Source organism: Bombus flavifrons, chromosome 8, assembly GCF_040668555.2.
Source record: "Bombus flavifrons isolate JBK064 chromosome 8, iyBomFlav1_principal, whole genome shotgun sequence".
Lineage (NCBI taxonomy): Eukaryota > Metazoa > Arthropoda > Insecta > Hymenoptera > Apidae > Bombus > Bombus flavifrons.
In genome coordinates, this window is record NC_138449.1 from 2317673 (window position 1) to 2332955 (window position 15283).

Genomic DNA, 15283 nt, shown 5'->3' on the forward strand with positions numbered 1-15283 from the left:
GTTTATTTGCTTTCATGAATAACGAGAATTTTCCTGTGTTTCTCTTATATGAGTTTGAATTTGAAAAAGTAGTGTGAAAGTGGAGATACGAATTTATAATTCGGAGAAGGTTCGAGACATCTTCTAGACAGTTTCCTAACGCATGAATCATTCTAGAAACAATTGTAACTCTATTCTAGAAATTTTTCAATCCTAAAACCGCTAATTCGTATGAATTATCGACTGTTATAAATGAAACTATCTACTTGGTCGTTAGGAACGTGTCTTGAATTACGTAGAAATTGTTGAGAATTGTGAATCTTAATCGCCGAAATAAATGTGTAACAACACTTAGATTACACTTGGAATTGATATCAAAATAGTTTCACATTTATTTAATGTGTGATTTACAAGATCTTCGTCGATAGAAATTTGCACGCGTCTCAGCATTCTTTTTGTCTCACCATCTTCTTTACCACACTACCAACGGAACAATTGCATTCATCTGTTTTACGAGACGCTGTGTACGCACATATTAGGTCGTCCAAAAAGTATCTTTCATTTTATAAGCAAATTATGAATGCACGACATTTTCCGTTTTATATTATTTTATCGAATTACGAATGATCCATTTTGTTCTATCAAGATAAAGATCACACCGTTCCACAGATTAGCTTTCATGTTTGTATAAAGATGCGTCGTTGTAAAAGACGTATTTGTAAAAGAAAGACATTTTTCAGACAATCTAATATTTATTAATATAAATATTTATATTATTAATATAATATTTCCAATTTCATATTGATAATATTTTATACTTTTATATTTTATAAAAATTTATATCTGTTGGGAATTGTGGATCTTAATCGCCGAAATAAATGTGTAACAACACTTAGATTACACTTGGAATTGATATCAAAATAGTTTCACATTTATTTAATATGTGATTTACAAGATCTTCGTCGATACAAATTTGCACGAGTCTCAGCATTCTTTTTGTCTCACCATCTTCTTTACCACGCTACCAACGGAACAATTGCATTCATCTGTTTTACGAAACGCTGTGCACGCACATATTAGGTCGTCCGAAAAGTATCTTTCGTTTTATAAGCAAATTATGAATGCACGACATTTTCCATTTTATATTATTTTATCGAATTACGAATGATCCATTTTGTTCTATCAAGATAAAGATCACACCGTTCCACAGATTAGCTTTCATGTTTGTATAAAGATGCGTCGTTGTTAAAAACGTGTCTGTAAAAGAAAGACACTATTGGGGCAATCTAATACTTTCTCGATTTTGTAGAATCTGTTTTCGTCAACGAGTTGTGTCTTTCGTCGAAATAAGGGTGAGAGGAATCGCAGAAGGAATTGCGAATGAAAAATGGCGAAGATTGCTGAATTGTGAGAATTAAGGGATAGAGGAATATCGTGGACATGAGCAATGTATGTGGTCGGTATGCTGTGCGGTTTTCTCTTTTGTGTTTGGTCGATGCAGAATTTGTACAAAATTCGAAATACATACATATCTGAAAGGATCGTGTTGGATATTCGATTCGTTTCAAATTTGATAGAGCAGTTGTTCTTTCAGAGGTTTCATATATGGTGTTCATATATGTGTCACTACTACACGGCTAATCTAGTGTAGCACACGAAATGACACATATTTCAATAGAAATTAATTTGATTAAATACGTAATTTCGAAGAACTACGCGCAATTGAAATGTTTTTTCGAAAAACATTTACTTTTTTACGCACTTTTTTACATTTTATACGCATTTTCCGATCGGTTTCAAACTTTATACATAGTCATAATGTAATCGCAATAACCGCATTTCGTTCAGCGCTAAAAAAATTTCTAAATGTTCCGTGTAGCAGGTACAATACGATATACAAATTGGTAAAAAGTTTCGATAAGCGAGAAAATACTTTCTTGAATTACTGTAAATCACTCAGCACGTGGCGCACAGTCAATCACGAAAGGGGTAAAGTTTTTTTCCATATGCGCAGGGTTGGAGGAAGTTTCATAGTCGTGTCTGGGTCACTATGCTTGGCAATAACCGATAAACTTTTCGCGCGATGGCGCAAGCAGAGAAGAAAAAGGGCCTTTCTCTGTGTAGCCGTGTGTTCAGCAAGATATATGAGACACGACGTCCCCTGTATCTATTTCCATGTTATTGTTACACCATGGCCCAGTCGCGCTCGCAGCGGCCTCCATTTTTCTTTCCACCCTCCGTCGCGTTCTTCAAGGGGTTGGTCGATGCGTTCGAATAAAAATATTAGCTTGAAGTTCACTCTTTCTGGTATAGAGGTTAAGAAAATATTTTAATTCTACTGTTATGCAAAATTTCATTTCTTAAACCTTTCACAGATTGTTAACTAATTAAATGTTAAGTATATTTGTTTCCGATAAAACTGGTTTTGAAGTTTAATGCGTTATATCTTCTGTATAAAACATCAGAAGATACGTGTTGTTTCTATCGTAAACGATAGATAAAACTTTCAAAAATTTCCTGAAAATTCAATTCTAAAAAAATTAAGCCTGCTATTTTATATTCTTCGTAAGAAAAGCAGGTTTGTTATATTTTTGTAAATATTCGCATTTATATTATGTGCGAAATATTATAACAATTGTGAAGTAGAAGTGATAGAGAAATTGTGCTATCGTACTCAAAACAGTCGATCCATTCTTATTGTTAGATTTACGTGAATCCATCCTTCCCTTTTTCCATGAAATTTTGCAAACTCGTGATATTGATATGCATGCGTGGTTTCAAGGAACGGAATCTAGGTTAACGCTTTCCGTGATTTATGCTTTGTCCGTTGTGCCATCGGTCAGTGTTGAGATTCCGCAAGGCCATTTTATGGATTCGTAGCTGACTGTGTCGATTGACACTTCCAAAAATCCTACTCACAATTTGTTTTCTTCCGATAACATTATACAGAAAAATGACAATTATATCCTAACATATAATTTACCTACTTCTCGTTCGTTGACTATTTATAGACGTTTCTTTTAAATATTTTTAAAGCTATGACGTATTTCAGTGGAAAAATCTCGCGACGAGCTATATTCATCGTTCCAAAGGATAAAAATCCTTTTGTTTCGTTGAATATTTATTTCTGCATTTTGATCCTAACATTTTTAACGCCTCCAGTGTATATCTTAAAATAATTCCTCCAGCATTGAATATTTTTGGTAAAAATATTGGTATATTGGTATTTTAAAGCCATTGTTTGTTTAAACCCAGAAACCTGCCAAGTTACAGTCGTCTCAATCCAAATAATTAGAACGTCTTTTTATGTTTCGATGATTTTCTACCTTCGCAATCTTGCTTCAGTTTCCAACACACCCAGTGTGTATCTTAATAACAAATTCCCCAAGGAGCATTTTTCTCGTCACCGCGTACAGCCATAGCGGATCGTCGAGCGGCAAGTTTTTCCCAGTCGAAGGAGCGTAACACCGGTCGAGAAATCGATGGTCGCAGCCGCCTCTGGCTCTTCAGCTTCCCTTCGTTGCCTCTTTCTCTCCTCTCGACCATCCTTCGATTCTCTCTCGTTGACCGAAGGCTTCCCTCTTCTTATTCGTCTTCTTCTCTTCGTCTCACTTTATTTCTCCCTTTCGCCAATTTACGAGCGTCTGGAAGTGCTCGCGCGGCTGAAAACCGGGCAGCCAGGAGAAGAGCAGCCAGCATTGCGTCGAACAGAGGCTCGTTTCTCGATATTCGTTGACTACCGGGAATTCGACGCTCATGCACGGTCACTTCGGTATTCGCCGTATGAAACAAGTATCCGGGGAATATTGTGCTGCTTGTAAGCGGCGAATTTTTAGCAACTTCGCCGAGGGGTCGAGGGGTCGTCACGTCGCGGTTCACTGGTATTCCGAAAGTATCATGCCCGGTTGGACACGTACAATCGAGTATAGAAGTTTCGTCGCAACCATCTTCAGTCTACGAGGCTTTCCATTCAGTTCCAATGGTATTTTCGGACAGTATGATGGATTGTTTCTATTATTAGGTTATTTTGTAAGCGTAGATTTTCTTAGAGCCGAGCTTAGCAACGGGTTATCCAAATATATCATACATAGATAATTTTAACACATTGTTGACCGGCAATTTTACTGACAATTTATCACCGGCTATTATTTCGCAATTGCATGTGCAATTAGTAAATAATAAGTAGTAAGTAAGTAGTAGTAATTAGTAGTAATAAGTAAAACAATATAAATAAACTTTAATACATTTTATTTATTACTCAACGTTTAATATTTCTTTTTCCTGTGATAAACAGTGTAACAATCACCTACGTGTAATGGTACGCAACAGCTTTTGCAAATATATTTAGTTTCGCTGCGTTTTCCTTTTGAAGGGCATACTCTGCGCGCTCTAGTCGGATTTGTTATTCTGCCAGTGACTATTTTTTCTAAGACGTGGTTTCTCAGTTGTCCGGAAAGCCTGAAGGGTGCATCGTTATAAGAAGCTGTTTTAGAAATTCGAGAAGCGTCAGGTGCAATGCTGCGTTCTTTGGAATCCACAGTTATTCATTCTCTAGCTACTTCCAGTAGAAATTGTTTGTATCTTGTTTTATTTTTTGGCAGATAGGTACACTACGTTTTATATGCATTGAACAAGGTGCAGTTTATCAGAAAAAATGCTAATTTTTTCGACCACTTTAAAGTTTTTCGTAAAATACTGCTGTTGGCCAAAAACTGATCTGCACGATCTATTCCTTTCATGCGCTTCTTGTATTGTAATATACACGTAGGTTTAATGATATTTGCTGGTCTAATATCAGACTCGCTATCTTCTGATACAGTATCGTTTTCCAAGTCACCGCAATTTGATTCACAATCACTCGGACAATCAGATAAAACATCAGCGTGTAATTCATTGAAAGGTTCTTGATTGGTACGTCCCGTCATCGTTGAAATTTGTTTACAACGAAGGACGCAACTTGACGGGCCTTGTAAGCGAGAGACGCAGCTTGAGGTATGTTGACCAACAATTGCTCTGTATCATCACCAATAGCGCGCTGAGAAAACGACGCTGATGCGAAAAAAAGCGCATCGCGAGTTTTCTCGTGGCTGGTTGGCAACGTTTGGTCATGAAAACACGAGTTACCTCGTGGCCGGTCAACAACGTGTTAAGATAGAGTAGAAATAAATAGATTAGGTTTAGGTTACTTTATTTAGATACTTAGCCTTGAATTGATTTTAACACTAGAATCGGTTATAGATGATTTTAATTAAAATGATATATTATAAATAAAATAGTATACAAAGCCATATTTCCATTTCAATAAAAGTTAGCATTCGTTTTGTCAAAAACACTTGAGTATCTGTGATAATTAAAAGTAAAAGTAAAGAGTCTAAGGTCCGTCATTTTTCCGGTGAAAATCGTCATAATACAAGCTTTACAAAAGAAGAATACAAAATTTGATAGAATAATAATTCTAATAGTAAAATTTATTAATTGTTAATTCGTGTTTCTTCTCTTTGTCTTCATTACAACTCTTGTCGTTCTCAAAGTCGTCCGAAAAGTTTCTTTCGTTTTATAAGGAAATAATGGAAGCACAATATTTTCCGTTTTGTATTATTTTATCGAATTACGTATAATCCATTTTGTTCTATCAGAATAAAGATCACAACGTTCGACAGATTAGGTTTTATGTTTGTACAAAGATGCGTTGTTGTAAAAGACGTGTCTGTAACAGAAAGACACTTTTCGGACAACCTAATACATTTGTAATACATTTGTAAAATATAATGTTTTATGAAAATCTACTTTTTCGTGTTCTAATAAGAAACGTAGAAGCGTCGTCATACTTGTGATACAAGTTGTGTCGAAATGTAAAGTCATGCAGAATGACTGGACATTGTTTTGTATGGCATTGGGAATTGGGTTAATCAATCGACCGAATGTTCCGTAACCGAAACAATTCAAGTACTGCGTCTTACTTTGTCGAATGTCGGGGGTTCATCGATCGTCGATGACACGGTTGCAAGTCGATTTTGGACGCGTCAGAGGGTAGATAGCGCTCCATCGATCCCCGGAACGCAGAAAGTGCGCTGGTCCAAGACAATTTCCGGCGATCGACGGCTTCCACACGGCTTCGTCCTTCGATTAGGAATAAAAGGCTTCCCGATACTGTAGACTTTCTTCACGGTGTCTCGAATCAGTGCAAGAATTTTCTTCTTTTCGACTAAAGATATTTATTCCTCGACATGCTTACATCTCTTTAATTTTCAAACTACTGCATCTTTTTTCTTTTAAATTATCTATATTCACGGTTGTTACGGAAAATAAATACAATTTTCTTATTACATATATGTAGTTATTTCTCGTATAACTAGAAAAATAAATCTGAAACCACGTTTTTGCGTATTAATCGTCACGTTTGCAGAATCGTTTCTCAAAAAGTATTTATCAAGCTCATATTTATCAACACCGTATATACACGCATACGTTTAAATATCGTTGTTTAGCCAGAAATATATTTGTGTTTGCATAACAGAATATAGAGGAAAAATTTGTGATCAGCATTCAGGAAACGTAACGTAGAAGAAATTGTAAAATTTTAGCCGATGGTATTCGTCAACCGGTCTAATTATTGAATATATTTGTATATTTACATAAATGAATATATTCTTTCGTAATTGCATAAAATTACATAAAATCGCGATCATAGATTGGCGCGTTCTATTTCGTAAATTTCCTTAAAAATAATTTTAAAAATTTATTCACCTCGTTCTTTGTTCAATTACGGAAATGTACGTTTGCACGAGTTAATTTTTTCACGCGCTAGTAGGTCAACAATATGTAGCGAGAGAAGTACGCGATGTATGTAAGTAAATATGTTTGCTCGCGGTGTCGAGCTCGATACGCGTTAACTATACTACTATACGTAAGGCAACAGTGTATGATAATAACGGTGCCAGTGGCTGGTGCGGTGTCTAGCCTAGCACCAGCCTAACCTGACTCAACGTTGTAACGATGTATATTTATACAACAGCTGGGCGGCGAGGGAGGGGAGTGTGCCAGTCAGCTGATTGAAGCGCTGGAGGGGAAATAGTGGAGGGGAGAACGACCTTTATTTAAAGCGCTCGAGGAAGCCTTTCTTCGACTGGTAAACAGTCATCGAATGAACATGCGAGACACACATACGTGTTTACGTATGCTCGTGACTGAAATAATAACGTTGAATTTTTACGTTCCCCCACCTTCACATTCTTTCTTCATCATAAGGTAGAAAAGAGGGGGAAGGAGAGAAGGAGAGAGAGAAGAATGTTTCGCGAGTTTCGAGACGCCGCGCCGCGTCGGCGTATTAACATAATTAACCGGAATCCAGACGTTCCGCAGACACGATGCTTTTCTTTTTCCATCTATATACACTGTGTGCCATAATTACTCGAAAACTTTCAATTTTTATGTATTGTGTTATGAATTACGTTAATACGGTGGGGAACGAAGTCGTCGTCTTGAAACGATTTATTCTTTGCTTTTTCTTTAAACGAGCTGGGTTTATTCAGTGGAAAAAAAGGTAAACGGTAGGAAAATAGTTTATTCTTCTTTCAACTAGATCGAATCAACGTGATAATAATTTCATTAAATAAAAGTTAGACTCTGAGAATACAATAACTTTTATAAGTTTAACTGTTCGATTTTACATGCTTCTGGTCGCATTTTGTCCGATTACATGTTCTATCTGTGATCTCTATAAGAATTGAAAGTTTTTGGATAATTCTAAAGCTGTGAATCATTGTCAAAAATATAGTTGTTTATCGATAATAAAATACAAGTTATCCGTTAAAGTCTTAGTATATCGACTACGTAATAAGGTTGATTTTTAATCGAGATGTAATCGCCATAGTTCTATAATTCTTCACAACCTCGACGTCTGAAAGGTCAAGGCCTGCGAAGACCTTCACCGATGATTGTACGGTGGTCTGGAAAGAATGAAAGGAAAACAAATAGTACTATTGTTCCGTTACTACGAGCCTTACTATTATCGACTTTTCATTCATCGATCACTCCGTGTATATACGTATGTAACCTAAATATTCCATTGAAAATTCTCTTCTCCGTATCGTAAATAAAAAAGACCTCGAAACAAAATCAAACATCCAGATTGCTACTGATTTACGTGAAATTTAAAACTGCAAAAATGCACAAAGTACGTGTACGTGATATATAAAAATGTATAGAATATTCAAATCAGACATTCTACTTAATTTACTATAATCTTCGATAAGTAAAACGAATCTCAATTACATATGTCCATCGACGTATATCCGCAGAAGACACAAATTTGCATAAAAACCCTAATCGTAATCTCTTTGAGAGAAAATTCAACCTAAGAAACAGGAATCTGTCGTTCGTTTCTCGTCAAAACTTCCTGGCCATTGTTACCAAGTGCCATCAGTTTCCACGGCAAAAATGTTCACCTTCCTCCACCCTGTTCCCCATCCCTGTTATTCTTCTATCGCGAGCGTCTACCCGGCGAGGAAACGATCCATACGGCGGTGGCACGAAGTTAACGGTTCTAACGAAACGCTGATGCTCGTTTTCAGGGGACTGGCATGGAGAAGGAGAACTCCGCATCGGGCGGAGGTGGCGGGGGCGGTGGAGGTGGCGGAGGTGAAGCGGCGGCCACGGCGACTCCAGGCGCCACCTCCGCCTCCGAGAAACTGCAGGCGGACCAGGCCAATCCGTTGCTCGATCCGACTGCGCTCTTCGGTGGTAAGCCAATTTTTCTTCCCCCATTTTTTCCTCTTCCCCGTTTCTAGCTTCTCCTTCTGCTTTTTTTTTTCTTCCACGATATATATTTTTCTATATTTCTGTATCTCGTGCGCACCTTCTTCTTACCAACAAGATCTAGTTGTCGCATATATAGATATGTACACTTCCGTTGATAAGTCACCCAACATTTACCTACTTTGGGCGAAGTGATTGATTTGGGCGTACCTCTGCTCAAAAACCACAGAAAGTTGATGAAATTTTGCACAAAAATTGTTGAAATTTCCCAAAATCCAAAAAGTCGTGCCTGTTTATGTTGTCATAGTCGTTTTGCGCAAAATAAGGATATTTCCAATGACATGGATTATACGCAGATACCAACACGTTACTAGGCTTACAACGCGGGTCCTCTTGGTCCGAGCGGCTTAATTGACACGCGCGTCTTGGCAGATCGATAGGCCGGCAATAGACGAGCTAATTACACTAAAGTGGAATTCCTGGACGTGTTGAAATTTCAACGATTTATATGTCAGTCCGTGATCGATGGGTTTTCCTTTACAGTATTTTTGCTGGATTCTGAGAACTGGAGTGATTTCTGTGTTTTGGCAAATAATCTTTCTTTTTGTTAAATATGATAAATAATTTTTTTTGTCGAAATTAGGAAATCTTTTATTTTGGCAAAGTTGTAGAATTCTGGATGTCTAATGACAAGTTAATGATATGCTACTGTTTGATTTCATATAATTCATTGCACAAAGAGATAATAAGTTCGTCAAGTTCACTTTTTCTTCATTAAAACTTTCTTCAGTCACGTACCAAAGGATTTTAGAGTTTTTTTAGTCCTTACAAATCTAATAGAAATTTATTCCATCTCTACATAAATTATCATATCCAAGTGTCTAATTAACTCGTTTCAGACTCGTAACCCGTTAAATGGGAAAACGAGTCGTTATTATTCATTATCGGAATTATAAATGTATTTTCGTTGGATAGAACGCAGGCAATGTCGAAGCATCTTTAAAAATCTATAAAACTCTGTAAGATCAGACGTAACCAAGCATCAGCTATAACCTGAATGAGTAAGACGAAGAGAAACAATAAAATCACTGCGATTAATAGCAACATGATCTATGCTGAAAAGCATTGGATATTGAATGAGATTATCGACGTAATCCCTTTTGCTTGCTGCCGTTAATCAAGCTGTTTGCACTAATGCGAAATATCGCGGAGACGCTATATAAATTCTCTTTTGGGTACCGATCCTCGTTTATCTATAAACGAATAAATATTACTATAGTTGGTATACACTTGGTGTTTACAACGATCTGTATTTACGATGTTGAAGTATCAACAGGTTATCGAAATATCAACGTATTGTTCCAAAATCAATTCGATAAATCCTCCAATTTTTATAATTTACGAATTTGTATTAATATTATCATACATCGTATGTATATATATATGTATATATATGAAAATACTCGAAAGTTTTAGATTTCCCACGTTTAGCAAAATAGTCATATGATATAGATAATCAGTAGATAATTTCGTCTAAATTATGTAGATTATTTTAGATTGCACATATGTTTCAATAAGATAACCGTTATATCAACCCTTTGCACTCGTATGTCGAGTGTGACTCGATTTAACTTAATTTTTATCTTAACTTTGTCAGCAGTTCCTTTGTCGAGTCGCAGCCTTTTTTTATAAAACGTGCGAAGGAAAAGCAGAATTGTATCCTGGAAATTGCTTCAAGATATATCTGTAGAGGTTGTTCAGTCGTGTTCAACTCACGTCAGGGTTACCGATTTGCAGAGGTTTATGCGTAGAGGATGGTTGGTCGGTGACGTTTAATGGCCGAGATTGCTCGTGTTGAAACCGTGGAATATATTTAAATGATAAATTGGTATACAGATAACGTTTGCAAGGACGCTCGTACTAAGACAGTGTGTAAGTCGTAAATTAGGATCGTTAATGACTCGTTAATTAGATCGCTGATAATTCGTTGATAACTGGTTGAGAACTGATCGACAACTGATTGTAACTCTCTTCCTTACGATCGCGTCCGCTTATTTATACTAGTCGGGGGAAAGTCGGAAAATTCAAATTCGTTCGACGGTTGCACGTAGCGGCAACATTGTTTCGCTCGGAGTTTGTTTATTCTTACGTTACGTGTATCCTAACGATCTTGATACTCCGAGGCAAAACAATAACATGATTTGAACTGTCCTCTAACTCATGTGCCGCTACATATACACTTAAAAATTACAAAATACAACAATAGCGAGGATAAAACTGGTATTTAAGTGAATTTCTTTCTTCCTTTATTTATTTCAATTGTTATTAGTTTTTTAGTTAAAGTGAATTTCAAATAAAACACTAAAAAGCATTGGGAGCTGCTGCTAACGAAATTGAAATAAAATTCCCAGTGCAAAGGGTTAATGGCATATAATTTTCTGGCGTATACGTGTACTGGATTTTTTCAATTTTTTCAATTTGAAACTTGTTGAAGTGGTCACCACTTCTAAAAAAAACTCTACATCTGATCTTTTTGATCTGATCTGTAGTAAGAAGGCCGAGTCGTAACCCAACTACTAGTTTTCCTTTATAAAACTTTATTATAAATTTTAACATTTACAAGAATGACACTGAACCGGAGAAAAGGGGTTGTATGAGTGCAGCAACTAGAAGAAATACAAGAACTGCCCGAACTGGGTGAAGTCTCGGTTTATGTATGGTTTGGTTTTAGGATGTTGAGGGGCTAGGTGTGGGTTGTGATGTGGAGAAGTGTTCGAAGGTCGGGGGTCGATGTCTTATCTATGATGTGGACTAAGGTGCGTCACAGCCTTGGTGTAGGCTATGATGATAAGGTGGTGATGTGTCCAAAGGAGTCCAAAACTCGGGGTCGATATCTTATGGTTGAGATGAGATTGATGTCACAGCTTCGAGGTTTTCAGTTATTGGGTAACACAGCCAGCGTGCGGATCTGGACCAGCTCAAATTGTATTCTTACTTATAATTACACTTCTACTTAAATATATTTTCTACCTCACAATTTATCCACCAGTTTCTCTGTTTACACATCAAATAACCTTAACAAAACTAATGGAAAAATTGTGCCAAGACTTGTGTACCAGGGAGCTACTTCATTCGTGTGAAAGTATCAAATTCGTTCACAAGAAGTCTGTTAGGTTTATGAATACTCTACTCTTAAAATCAGTTCAACGAACCCTTCACTCTATCATTCATAAAATGTACAGTATCAAGAGCCTGGAAAGTACGTCTCAAGTTCAAGGTCGTAACCTGGAGTACCTACTTATTTTAAAAAGCAACTCTCACTCCGTTTCAAGGTTGTCGAACTCTTCCCCCTCAACCCCCTGTATTGTAACTTGAAACTTACCTAGGTATCCATATATTAAAAGTTTACTGCCATACTTCATTACTATATCACAATGCCAAACCGGATTAATCTATTCTTGGTGATTATTGCTTCAGGTATTTCAAGTTAAAGCTATAAATTGTAATCAATTAAAATCATTTCCTGTCATAAACAGGCGACATTCTCATTATAGGAAGTTAACCTGTTTAAACATCGTAGTTTAACAAACTATCGACTAACTAACTTATAAAATTAATCATAACGTTGGTATATTACATTTTCTTTAAAGGACACCAGCAGAAGCGTATTTCTGTTATCAACGTTTAATAGAAAGTAACTTTTCCCATAATCTACGTATCGTTCAGTCCTGAAAGGGTTAAAGGATAGCCTTGAAATCTCTCACATGTGAAAATTTGGTAGAAAATTCTGCAAAAGAAGTGATGTATTTTAACGAACGATTGATAAAAAGAAACTTTCCCCGATAATATGAAAACAATTAATTTGTCAGATAACTGAAGGTAACCTTGTAAAATCAACCTTGAAATCTTGCAGACGCCACGTATTATCGGCATAATCGACATCGCAAAGCCAGATTTCCGGTCGGAACAATTCTAGAATATGCGTTCTCGATATCGTGAATCACTGTAAATGCACACGTTCTCCGACACATTAATAACACAACTGTATAGGTGTATACGATCATTCAACACATTCTGCAAGTTCCTCCAAGTGTGTGTTCCTCATCGAGGAAAACGCAAACGGCGTACTACGAAACAGAGTCGGGAACGAACTTGCACAGACGTTATTTCTCCAAGTTTCAGACCTTGAACAAGCAACGAGATCGTTCAACTTTCGCTCAGTTTTGATATACGGGCGAAACCGTATGTCATACTTATTTCCATAACTTATTCGAAGAAAACGACCACCATTTGACAATTATTGTTTACCACGTTGAAGCATTTTTCAATAGAAACTTATTACGAAACACATACGCTGCAGTGAATTATTAAGTTTCTTGTGTTTTCAAGTGTTACTTTCCACGATTATCAAAAGTGTATTATAGCGTTTTGGTTGCCGGTAGGTAAGTTACACGAATAAATATGATAACAATGTTCATTTACGTAATGTTTCTAACATCACTGCCAATTATGTAGCCTAACAGTAGCCTACTTCTGGGGTACAAGTGTTTTCAGTTCTGGGATGCAATAGCGCGGAGTAAAATCATCATGTAGTATCGTTATCGTTCATAAATTACCGTTCAATCTTTTGGTAGTAACAAGTAGAAATAAGAATTGACGAACGAAAGGTGTAGAGCAAACGAACCTAAATACAAGACATAACAGTGAAAATGACTTTTACGTATGTTAACACGAGAAATATGGAGTAAGTCATGAAGATTGTGTACAGCGCATGGGATGTGGTGGATGGGCAATCGAACTTGATCATTTTCAATATCGTCGTTGTTAATTTAAACGAACGGCGTTTCCATGTACTTCGTATGCAGTTTTAGTCAGCTCATGTCAAAATCGAAAAAGGAAGAGATTTCTACTAAATACATGTGTTTGAACTTTCGATCTCGGTTTTTGTTATATCATGTTCTTTACGAATGTTATTTAATAAATAGAATTTTGATTACGCGTGTACGGTTTCCTACGTGTTTCGCATATACCGTAGTCGCACGTTCACAGCAAAACGGATATTTCTCGTGGGTGGGTTGTTCTTTCACCCGACTCTCTCTCGTTTCCGTTCATGCTCACCCAAGACCCCTTTTAACGCTATTTTTTCCAAAGGAGTCGAACCAGCCTTCGTATTTTATATATACACCTATATATATATATATCTATATAACGCGTTCTTGAGGAAGGAGAGACCTGTTCGGCCACTTACCTTAATTAGCACTACTTGCACGTTTGCGATCGAGCCCTTCCCTACGCTCTCAGTAGGCGGTTAGCCTTTTCTCTTCGATTCGAGGATCCTTCTGACGTTGTTCCTTTTTTTTGAATCTACGTCGTCGTCGACACACTGAACACACTTTTGATACACGCGACTTCGACACAGATTCAACCATATTTTAATTCGAGTATTTACTTTCGAGCGGTGAAGAATAGTTACTTTTCGAGCACTGGTTTTAATTAGTCCACGAATCTTACGTTTCTGCTGCCATTAACTAATTAAAGTGTGTCCACTGTGAATCGTTCGAGTTCTAGTCCCTTAAAGAGGTGTAAACCTACAGATTCGCTTGTTTCAGGAAACTCAATTTAACATGGTTTAGAGGCGAGACCTTGAAAATGATCATAAGTGAAATTTCACTTCTTTCGTATCTTAAATATCAATAAGCTTCTTTCGTATTTGAAATATCAATAAGATCAGTGAAACGCGATTAATTTTATTAATATGAATGCTATATATGAAACACATTGCATTATTCAATGTTAGCTGAAAAATACAATAGAGAAGTTATTATTGCATTTGCAATAATAACATTGTAGGACATAATACTAAAATACTAAAATTTACATGCAGTGAAATATCGTGCCTTTAACGGTGAAATCTCTTCTTTTCATATTTTCTTCGATACTTTGCAGAGAACTTAATATGCGCAGCAGTAACTTACGCTTTCTGACTATATTCGTGTTCAGGGGTCAGAGAATGACACCACATCGATCGAAGAAAATGGTGTCGCTTCGGGTCATGGGGAAAATTATCAGGAGCATCGTTTCAGGGTTATGCTTCGTCAAATACGCGTTACTGTTAACTAGTCACGCATCGAGGTCTTATCTGACCAGCTATGGAGGGAGGTATTGAATCGATACATATCAAAATTTGAATTTGGGTATTCAATACTATGCGTTAAATTCAATTCGATGATGAATGACGTTGAAGAAGAGGAAATTTGACACACATCAGGTACATTTAATATTAAAAGCCAGTAATAATCAAAATATTTTCCTGATTCTCTTATATGAGCTTCAATAAACAAAAAATTCTGTGAAAGTAAAAATATAAATTTAGTATGCGGACATGGTTAAAGAAAAGACAGCCTTTCTTTCGCTTCAACAGCTTTTTAACGCGTGAATTGATTGACAATTGAATCGTTTGAATCCTAGTACCGATCATTTTTATAAATTTAAGATAATCAAACTGTAATATTCGCTTTGTAAAATCAATTCCAACAACAACTAGACA